Raw genomic sequence first — 11,420 nt, forward strand, 5'->3', positions numbered from 1 at the left:
TCGAACACTTGTTTCATTATCCCTTTAAGAATCATGTTGAGAGAACATTGCTCCATGTGTATGATTCTTCATTTCCTCATCATCTGATCTAGATTACCATATCAGATATATGTCATCATCTGAATCATTTCCTGTTTCAACAAGTGCCAAATTCTTTGTTATATTATTAATCTCCTTAATCTCCTTTGTTTTTTGAACATAGTAAGATTCATCCTTGATTCTCTTTCACTTCTCATTATGTTTCTTCAACATGTAGTCTCTTGTCGTGTAATTTTTGCCATCATAGTAATTAAAATCATATCCAGATTCTCTAATTAACTTCTTCTTAGATTGTTATTCTACACCAGCAACATTCTTGTTCATAACAACATTTTTTTGAACAACCGTATTTGATCCACAAGACCCCTTATGATAAGAATTGTTATTCTTGAAATTACTATATCCAGGCGTCTTGTAAAACGTTCTTGTTGGATTATTCGACATCTCTTTATCAACACCTTCTTCTTCGGTTGAGTTTTCTTCCTCACTAACCTTAGATAACGACATTAGTGCAATTAGAACACCATAAGAAGCTCTTTCTCTATCTTTTTTCTTTAGTCATTTCGTTCATATCGTTGTCATGAGCTTTTAACAGAACGGGTAAAGGTTAAGAGTCAAAATTCTCATGAGAAGAAGTACGCTTATACTCTTCCATTCTTTTCTCATTATTTGAATGAACGTGATATTCAGTTCTAGTTCACTTCTTTACTTTGTACTTGGTCATCTTGCAAATGATTTCATTGAATTTATCAAACTCTTGATTGGTTTATTCATTTTCTTTTTGTTTGAATTCACTAAGTTTTGATAAAATTTGAGTAATTGAACTTTTCTTTCTCCTCTTTGTCCATTGAAACTTTTCCTTTAGTTTGTCCTAATGTCCTTAGCGTTTTTTCTTCCTCTAACATAACCATATACAACTAGAGGAAGAGCACCTCGCAACTCATTCATACATTTTCTGTCATGTGCTTCTCTTCTAAGTGTTAAGGCAGCTATAGACTTCAGAGTTGAAGCAGTTCCAATGTTCGTAACCATATTTTCTTCACGAGGACCACTTCATATTGATAGCCAAAGATCTTCATATAACATTTAAATAATCTTCCATTTATCAAGCCATTGATCATAATTTCCAGGAAGCAACATCGGAGTTATTGTTGATGAACCGAGAAGATTTGTGTAATTCATCATGGTGTTTGTATTCAAATTTTCTATTTAAATGAAATTTTTTCAAACAAATTGATTAAAACAAAAGACATGATCGAAAATCTCAAATATAGTCGAAGAAACATATTTCAATCGTGGAAATTAGCTCTAAGAACAAATTTAGATCTAAAAATGAAAAACGAGAGAGAAATTCTCCGAAAGAGTTGAATGATTCCTACTTTGATACTACTTGATGTGTTATGAAATCAATAGATGAACAAAATTAGATGTAAACGTATGAACACGCCAACTAACTAATTCTTTTCAGCGTGTATTGATCCGGAAGATAGAATATAGTACAAGGTGATAACGTAAGTGTTATGAGAGAGTGTATGTGAAAAGTGTTTATGACACTCTATCCTACAAAACCATATATAAGCAACAAGCCAAGTGATATTGACTAATCACAAAATACTACGTGTAGACTTTGAAATTGCTACACATAATAAAAAGATATATTGAAATGCTAGACATTTCGATATAGACAAATGCTCTTCTACAAAATAAGTCTTGGACATTGAGGTATTCAATATAAGCATATTTGAGAGTTATCTACGACATATAATGTTTCTCACAACAAATGAATCTATACAATGTGCATTGAATATCGAGAGTCGAACAAGGTTACTTTAAAGAATAAGTGTCCTCTCCCGATGATTGATGACGTTTTCGATCATCTTCATGGAGCTTGTCACTTCTCGAAGATTGATCTATGGTCAATCTATCATCAAGTGCAAGTTAGTGAGCATTATGTTCCCAGGACAACATTTACGATACATTATGGACATTATAACTTCTTAGTGATGCTCTTTATGGACCTGATGAATCGCGTTTGTCGTCCATTTTTGGATAAGTCTGTAATAGTCTTCATTGATGACATATTAGTGTATTCTTGTAATAGAGAAGATCATCGGAGGAATTTTTGGGAAGTATTGGACACATTTCCTATGGAGAAGCTTCATGCAAAGTGCTCCAAATGTGAAATCTGGTTGAAGGAGGTCCAATTTCTTGTACATGTGGTTGGATCCAAGGGCATATACGTAGACCCAGTAACGAATGAGGCAGTTAAGGAGTGGCCGAAATGAAAACCTCCTACTAACCTTCAGATCTTCTTGGGTTCTACTAGGTATTGTTGGAGATTTGTTAAATAATTCTCAAAGATTGTTGGTCCAATGACCAAGTTGACAAGGAAAACATAACCGTTTTTTTTGGATTGGTAAGTTAGGACGGGTGGGGGATTTCAGACAACAAATAGTATTCTATACGGGGCCCCTATTCTTTTATTACCCGAGGGGAATGGGGATTTTGTTGGATATAGTGATACATCTTACTCTGATTTGGGTTATATGTTGATGCAACACGGGAAATTGATTACTTATGCTTCCCGATAGTTGAAGATTGATGAGGTGGACTACATGGTACATGATCTAGAGTTGGTTGATGTGGTCTTCGCTTTGAAGATATAGCGGCTCTATCTATATGGTACAAAGTGCATGTAATAAACATTATATCATGCACGAATCGCTTTAATGAAAAAATGTATACTAAGTAGTTCGACAATGAAAAACAAGGTTAGGGATGGAAAGAGTTGTGCTTGTGAAATATAAACTTTATAGACACATTTTTGAGATAATTATATGAGGTAGAAACACAAAAGGATTCTTTAAGCAACGATCGGAGGAAAAATGAAGATTTGTGTTAGGTGTGGCAAAGCCTATGCGTGATGGGACTGAATCTGATCAACTTTTGGATATCTTGTCATCTGTTCCTTTGTTTTGACCATGGAAATGGATAAGTGGGATTGGGAGTTCAACCTGGATGATGTCTTTATTATTGCTTGTATGTCACAACATCTTGATAGGTCACGCTTAGGGATGGTAATATGGCCACATGGTGTTATAACTTTGACCCTAAATTGGAGGGTATTACTTAATAAGATCCATGTTAGAGCAAAACTTGGAGGTTAGAAGGGTGGGTATTCCCTTAAACTTATGCATGTGTTGTGACAACTACATTGAATAAGTTAATCACTTGTTTTTGTAGCATGAGATTGTGAATCAAGTGTGGTTTATGATGTCTAATTAATGAATTAATATTTCATTACCGTTACTTTAGAGTATGGAAGATTTGTTCAATTAGGTGGATAATGTCTCATTGTCTCTAATAAAGAGGCTAGAAATATTTTAATGTAACTGCCATGCTGATTATACGAGTTTTGTGGACGTATCATAATATTGCGGTGTTTTAAGGCTGGTGGGTGATGGGGGAAGATGCAAAAGGCTCATCATTCCAAGGGGCCTAAAAAATATGTGCAATGTAATATTATTATGTAATCATTCTCCTATTTTTACGAAGAAAATAAGAAATTATAGGAAGCGAGAAGGAGCCAATTCAAATGCACATATTTGATATAATAACGGAACCAAGAAGAAGTAATATCCGTTCATAAAGAAGGTTGTAGGTGCAACGAAAATGGGAGAAATCAAATTGATGATTTCTATACTGACGACCTATGAAGCAATGAAGAAACAATAGAATGGTGTAGTCGATTATAACGTCTCAATTCCTAAGTCTTAATGGTTAAAATCTCATTTGATAAATAATCATATTAAATATTCTCATCATTGTAGCATTCATCAAAAGAATGTTTTTTAAAGTTGAAGTTATCAAAGAAATAGGTTATTGATGCCATAAGAAATGTTGAATGGTTTGACTAGTTTAAGTATGGATACATATATGCTAGACAATATTGATCATGCTACTATTTTTTCGGAACGACAAAGAAAATCAAATTCCTTAGATTTAAACTCATGACGAATTGGATAGAAGATACATGGCACAAAATGTTAACAAATCTTGATACTATTATTAATTATTTTGCATCGTAAAAATCTACAAGCAGTATTTTTCTTTAAATTGGTATTTTTCTTAACAAATCTTGATACTATTATTAATTATCTTGTGTTTTGTGTCTTTTATGATCATTTTTAGTTCCTCTTGCCCTGCACCTAAAATATGTTTGGACAGACTTTTGTTTGCTACTTCAAAATTCCCGAAAAGTGCCATCTTCGAAAGAATGGGTTGCCTCTTTTGATTGGTTTAAGAATAGGTACAAGAAAGTTAATATTGTTTTGACTTTGTGGTTTCAAAACCTGGTTACAAACCATTCTTTGTAATTTTGTTACTTTGCTAGTTGCTAGTTTTTTTTAATAGTATATAGTTTTTAAACAAACAAATCAAACGAAACATTCTAATTCATAACAGTGAACAATACATAGTTTTAAACAAACTACATTGGTTTAAAGTAAATAAGCTCTTAGATATTTATATGTTGAAAGGTTCCATAGTAAAAGGCCGGCATCTAACCTTGATACATGCTCCCCAATTGGGGTTGGTCAAACAAGGGTCAATATTGATAGATAAGAAGTCATGCATGGAGTGTATTTTAATTCAGGTATTTGGGCATCCGATTCTCTCTTTTCATCCATAAAAACTACAAAAGCTGCCAATGTAACTTTTTGTAAAGGAATTTGTTCTTCCCTTTTCATTTCCTTCAAGTTTGGTTCCTTTTTTATTTTATTTTTTTGCATAAAACGATCGATCGTATGTATGGTAAATATATAGTTTTACCTTTTCAAAATAGTTTTAGGGGAGATTCTAAAACGGATCTTAATATGCTTTTCATCAAGATTCAACTTATATAAAACACATCCCATTTAATTCAAATACATATTGAATCCGCAACAACTTTTAGCATTTCACAATTTGATCACGGTAGTTTACTCTTTAGTCGTTAACAAGTTACTGTGTGTACAACAATTATAAGCAAAATATTGTGCAATACTGTCAACTACCGTGTGCATATATATATATATATATATATATATATATATATATATATATATATATATATATATATATATATATATGCACACGGTAGTTGACAGTATTGCACAATATTTTGCTTATAATTGTTGTACACACAGTAACTTGTTAACGAATATATATATATATATATATATATATATATATATATATATATATATATATATATATATATATATATATATATATAGGATAATGATTTAAAAGGGTAATATATTTTTTCTATTTGTACACATTTGGTCACTAAGTTTTTTTTCGTCAACATTTACCCTTCAACTTGTTAAACTGTACACATTCAGTCCTTATGACCGGAAAATAACTTAATAAAGTAATATATTTTTTATTTTGTACACATTTTATCCTTAATATTTTTATACACATTTGGTCCTTAATATTTTTTTGTTTCAAAATAAGTCATTTTTGTTTTTGTACTCATTCAGTACTTATAAATAATTTTTTTAGGTTTTTCTCACGACATCTTATGTGGGACAATCATTGATGAAGTGTGTGCGGTTGTTGATGTTTATATGTGACGTCTCATTTTCACAACAAAAAATTTTCATTTTTAAATAAGGCAAAACTCCTTAATTATAAATCCATTATTAAGAAAAAACGTTTATTCTAACATATATTTATGGAAAATCAAAGTAATATAAGGAACACGAAATCCTCAATACTGTTGATAAGTGTATAAAGTCATGCATTTGGTTTCTCATGATCAACGATAGAACCTGAAAATATAAACAACTGGATAAGCACAAAGTTTAGTGAGTTTCCCCCAAAATACTCAATACAACAAACGCATTATCATGCATAACGGGCCCACATTCATCAGATTGGAATACTTTGGCCGAATCAGTTATCCGACTGGAATGCCAACACGTAACATGTCCAATCAACCATCGAACTGAAATACCAAGGGTTTGTCAGCATGCCGCCTTAACCCAACCGCTCTTCTCGAGCCTCTGTGCCTACGGCTTACAGCCGACCCACACCAGGTATCTTGGCTTACAAAATATAGCAGGACCACCTCAACCTATCGTGCCACCATATGGCTATCCCACGTAAGATGTTGTGAAAAAAAACCTAAAGAAATCATTTATAAGTACCGAATTAGTACAAAAACAAAAATGACTTATTTTGCAACAAAAAATATATTAAGAACTAAATGTGTACAAAAATATTAAGGACTAAATGTGTACAAAGTGAGAAATATATTACCCTATTAAGTAATTTTTACTGGCTAACCTGGAGTAGCCGGTCATAAGGACTAAATGTGTACAAATCAGAAAATATATTACCCTTTTAAGTCATTATCCCTATATATATATATATATATATATATATATATATATATATATATATATATATATACTCATTTTAAAGTGATGACTCGTGAGGACACCTTAAAAAAATTGAAAAAAAAATCTACCCTTCAACTTGTTAAACTGTACACATTCAGTCCTTATGACCGGAAAATGACTTAATAAGGTAATATATTTTTTATTTTGTACACATTTTATCCTTAATATTTTTATACACATTTGGTCCTTAATATTTTTTTGTTTCAAAATAAGTCATTTTTGTTTTTGTACTCATTCAGTACTTATAAATAATTTTTTTAGGTTTTTCTCACGACATCTTATGTGGGACAATCATTGATGAAGTGTGTGCGGTTGTTGATGTTTATATGTGACGTCTCATTTTCACAACAAAAAATTTTCATTTTTAAATAAGGCAAAACTCCTTAATTATAAATCCATTATTAAGAAAAAACGTTTATTCTAACATATATTTATGGAAAATCAAAGTAATATAAGAAACACGAAATCCTCAATACTGTTGATAAGTGTATAAAGTCATGCATTTGGTTTCCCATGATCAACGATAGAACCTGAAAACATAAACAACTGGATAAGCACAAAGTTTAGTGAGTTTCCCCCAAAATACCCAATACAACAAACGCATTATCATGCATAACGGGCCCACATTCATCAGATTGGAATACTTTGGCCGAATCAGTTATCCGACTGGAATGCCAACACGTAACATGTCCAATCAACCATCGAACTGAAATACCAAGGGTTTGTCAGCATGCCGCCTTAACCCAACCGCTCTTCTCGAGCCTCCGTGCCTGCGGCTTACAGCCGACCCACACCAGGTATCTTGGCTTACAAAATATAGCAGGACCACCTCAACCTATCGTGCCACCATATGGCTATCCCACGTAAGATGTTGTGAAAAAAAACCTAAAGAAATCATTTATAAGTACCGAATTAGTACAAAAACAAAAATGACTTATTTTGCAACAAAAAATATATTAAGGACTAAATGTGTACAAAAATATTAAGGACTAAATGTGTACAAAGTGAGAAATATATTACCCTATTAAGTAATTTTTACTGGCTAACCTGGAGTAGCCGGTCATAAAGACTAAATGTATACAAATCAGAAAATATATTACCCTTTTAAGTCATTATCCCTATATATATATATATATATATATATATATATATATATATATATATATACTCATTTTAAAGTGATGACTCATGAGGACACCTTAAAAAAATTGAAAAAAAAAATCTACCCTTCGACTTGTTAAACTGTACACATTCAGTCCTTATGACCGGAAAATGACTTAATAAGGTAATATATTTTTTATTTTGTACACATTTTATCCTTAATATTTTTATACACATTTGGTCCTTAATATTTTTTTGTTTCAAAATAAGTCATTTTTGTTTTTGTACTCATTCAGTACTTATAAATAATTTTTTTAGGTTTTTCTCACGACATCTTATGTGGGACAATCATTAATGAAGTGTGTGCGGTTGTTGATGTTTATATGTGACGTCTCATTTTCACAACAAAAAATTTTCATTTTTAAATAAGGCAAAACTCCTTAATTATAAATCCATTATTAAGAAAAAACGTTTATTCTAACATATATTTATGGAAAATCAAAGTAATATAAGAAACACGAAATCCTCAATACTGTTGATAAGTGTATAAAGTCATGCATTTGGTTTCCCATGATCAACGATAGAACCTGAAAATATAAACAACTGGATAAACACAAAGTTTAGTGAGTTTCCCCCAAAATACCCAATACAACAAACGCATTATCATGCATAACGGGCCCACATTCATCAGATTGGAATACTTTGGCCGAATCAGTTATCCGACTGGAATGCCAACACGTAACATGTCCAATCAACCATCGAACTGAAATACCAAGGGTTTGTCAGCATGCCGCCTTAACCCAACCGCTCTTCTCGAGCCTCCGTGCCTACGGCTTACAGCCGACCCACACCAGGTATCTTGGCTTACAAAATATAGCAGGACCACCTCAACCTATCGTGCCACCATATGGCTATCCCACGTAAGATGTTGTGAAAAAAAACCTAAAGAAATCATTTATAAGTACCGAATTAGTACAAAAACAAAAATGACTTATTTTGCAACAAAAAATATATTAAGGACTAAATGTGTACAAAAATATTAAGGACTAAATGTGTACAAAGTGAGAAATATATTACCCTATTAAGTAATTTTTACTGGCTAACCTGGAGTAGCCGGTCATAAGGACTAAATGTGTACAAATCAGAAAATATATTACCCTTTTAAGTCATTATCCCTATATATATATATATATATATATATATATATATATATATATATATATATATATATATATATATATATATATATATATATATACTCATTTTAAAGTGATGACTCGTGAGGACACCTTAAAAAAATTGAAAAAAAAATTCTACCCTTCAACTTGTTAAACTGTACACATTCAGTCCTTATGACCGGAAAATGACTTAATAAGGTAATATATTTTTTATTTTGTACACATTTGGTCCTTAATATTTTTTTGTTTCAAAATAAGTCATTTTTGTTTTTGTACTCATTCAGTACTTATAAATAATTTTTTTAGGTTTTTCTCACGACATCTTATGTGGGACAATCATTGATGAAGTGTGTGCGGTTGTTGATGTTTATATGTGACGTCTCATTTTCACAACAAAAAATTTTCATTTTTAAATAAGGCAAAACTCCTTAATTATAAATCCATTATTAAGAAAAAACGTTTATTCTAACATATATTTATGGAAAATCAAAGTAATATAAGAAACACGAAATCCTCAATACTGTTGATAAGTGTATAAAGTCATGCATTTGGTTTCCCATGATCAACGATAGAACCTGAAAATATAAACAACTGGATAAGCACAAAGTTTAGTGAGTTTCCCCCAAAATACCCAATACAACAAACGCATTATCATGCATAACGGGCCCACATTCATCAGATTGGAATACTTTGGCCGAATCAGTTATCCGACTGGAATGCCAACACGTAACATGTCCAATCAACCATCGAACTGAAATACCAAGGGTTTGTCAGCATGCCGCCTTAACCCAACCGCTCTTCTCGAGCCTCCGTGCCTACGGCTTACAGCCGACCCACACTAGGTATCTTGGCTTACAAAATATAGCAGGACCACCTCAACCTATCGTGCCACCATATGGCTATCCCACGTAAGATGTTGTGAAAAAAAACCTAAAGAAATCATTTATAAGTACCGAATTAGTACAAAAACAAAAATGACTTATTTTGCAACAAAAAATATATTAAGGACTAAATGTGTACAAAAATATTAAGGACTAAATGTGTACAAAGTGAGAAATATATTACCCTATTAAGTAATTTTTACTGGCTAACCTGGAGTAGCCGGTCATAAGGACTAAATGTGTACAAATCAGAAAATATATTACCCTTTTAAGTCATTATCCCTATATATATATATATATATATATATATATATATATATATATATATATACTCATTTTAAAGTGATGACTCGTGAGGGCACCTTAAAAAAATTGAAAAAAAAAATCTACCCTTCAACTTGTTAAACTGTACACATTCAGTCCTTATGACCGGAAAATGACTTAATAAGGTAATATATTTTTTATTTTGTACACATTTGGTCCTTAATATTTTTTTGTTTCAAAATAAGTCATTTTTGTTTTTGTACTCATTCAGTACTTATAAATAATTTTTTTAGGTTTTTCTCACGACATCTTATGTGGGACAATCATTGATGAAGTGTGTGCGGTTGTTGATGTTTATATGTGACGTCTCATTTTCACAACAAAAAATTTTCATTTTTAAATAAGGCAAAACTCCTTAATTATAAATCCATTATTAAGAAAAAACGTTTATTCTAACATATATTTATGGAAAATCAAAGTAATATAAGAAACACGAAATCCTCAATACTGTTGATAAGTGTATAAAGTCATGCATTTGGTTTCCCATGATCAACGATAGAACCTGAAAATATAAACAACTGGATAAGCACAAAGTTTAGTGAGTTTCCCCCAAAATACTCAATACAACAAACGCATTATCATGCATAACGGGCCCACATTCATCAGATTGGAATACTTTGGCCGAATCAGTTATCCGACTGGAAGGCCAACACGTAACATGTCCAATCAACCATCGAACTGAAATACCAAGGGTTTGTCAGCATGCCGCCTTAACCCAACCGCTCTTCTCGAGCCTCTGTGCCTACGGCTTACAGCCGACCCACACCAGGTATCTTGGCTTACAAAATATAGCAGGACCACCTCAACCTATCGTGCCACCATATGGCTATCCCACGTAAGATGTTGTGAAAAAAAAACCTAAAGAAATCATTTATAAGTACCGAATTAGTACAAAAACAAAAATGACTTATTTTGCAACAAAAAATATATTAAGAACTAAATGTGTACAAAAATATTAAGGACTAAATGTGTACAAAGTGAGAAATATATTACCCTATTAAGTAATTTTTACTGGCTAACCTGGAGTAGCCGGTCATAAGGACTAAATGTGTACAAATCAGAAAATATATTACCCTTTTAAGTCATTATCCCTATATATATATATATATATATATATATATATATATATATATATATACTCATTTTAAAGTGATGACTCGTGAGGACACCTTAAAAAAATTGAAAAAAAAATCTACCCTTCAACTTGTTAAACTGTACACATTCAGTCCTTATGACCGGAAAATGACTTAATAAGGTAATATATTTTTTATTTTGTACACATTTTATCCTTAATATTTTTATACACATTTGGTCCTTAATATTTTTTTGTTTCAAAATAAGTTATTTTTGTTTTTGTACTCATTCAGTACTTATAAATAATTTTTTTAGGTTTTTCTCACGACATCTTATGTGGGACAATCATTGATGAAGTGTGTGCGGTTGTTGAT

This window comes from Lactuca serriola, chromosome 7 (genome assembly GCF_051521515.1).
Source record: "Lactuca serriola cultivar US96UC23 chromosome 7, Lser_US96UC23_V15, whole genome shotgun sequence".
Lineage (NCBI taxonomy): Eukaryota > Viridiplantae > Streptophyta > Magnoliopsida > Asterales > Asteraceae > Lactuca > Lactuca serriola.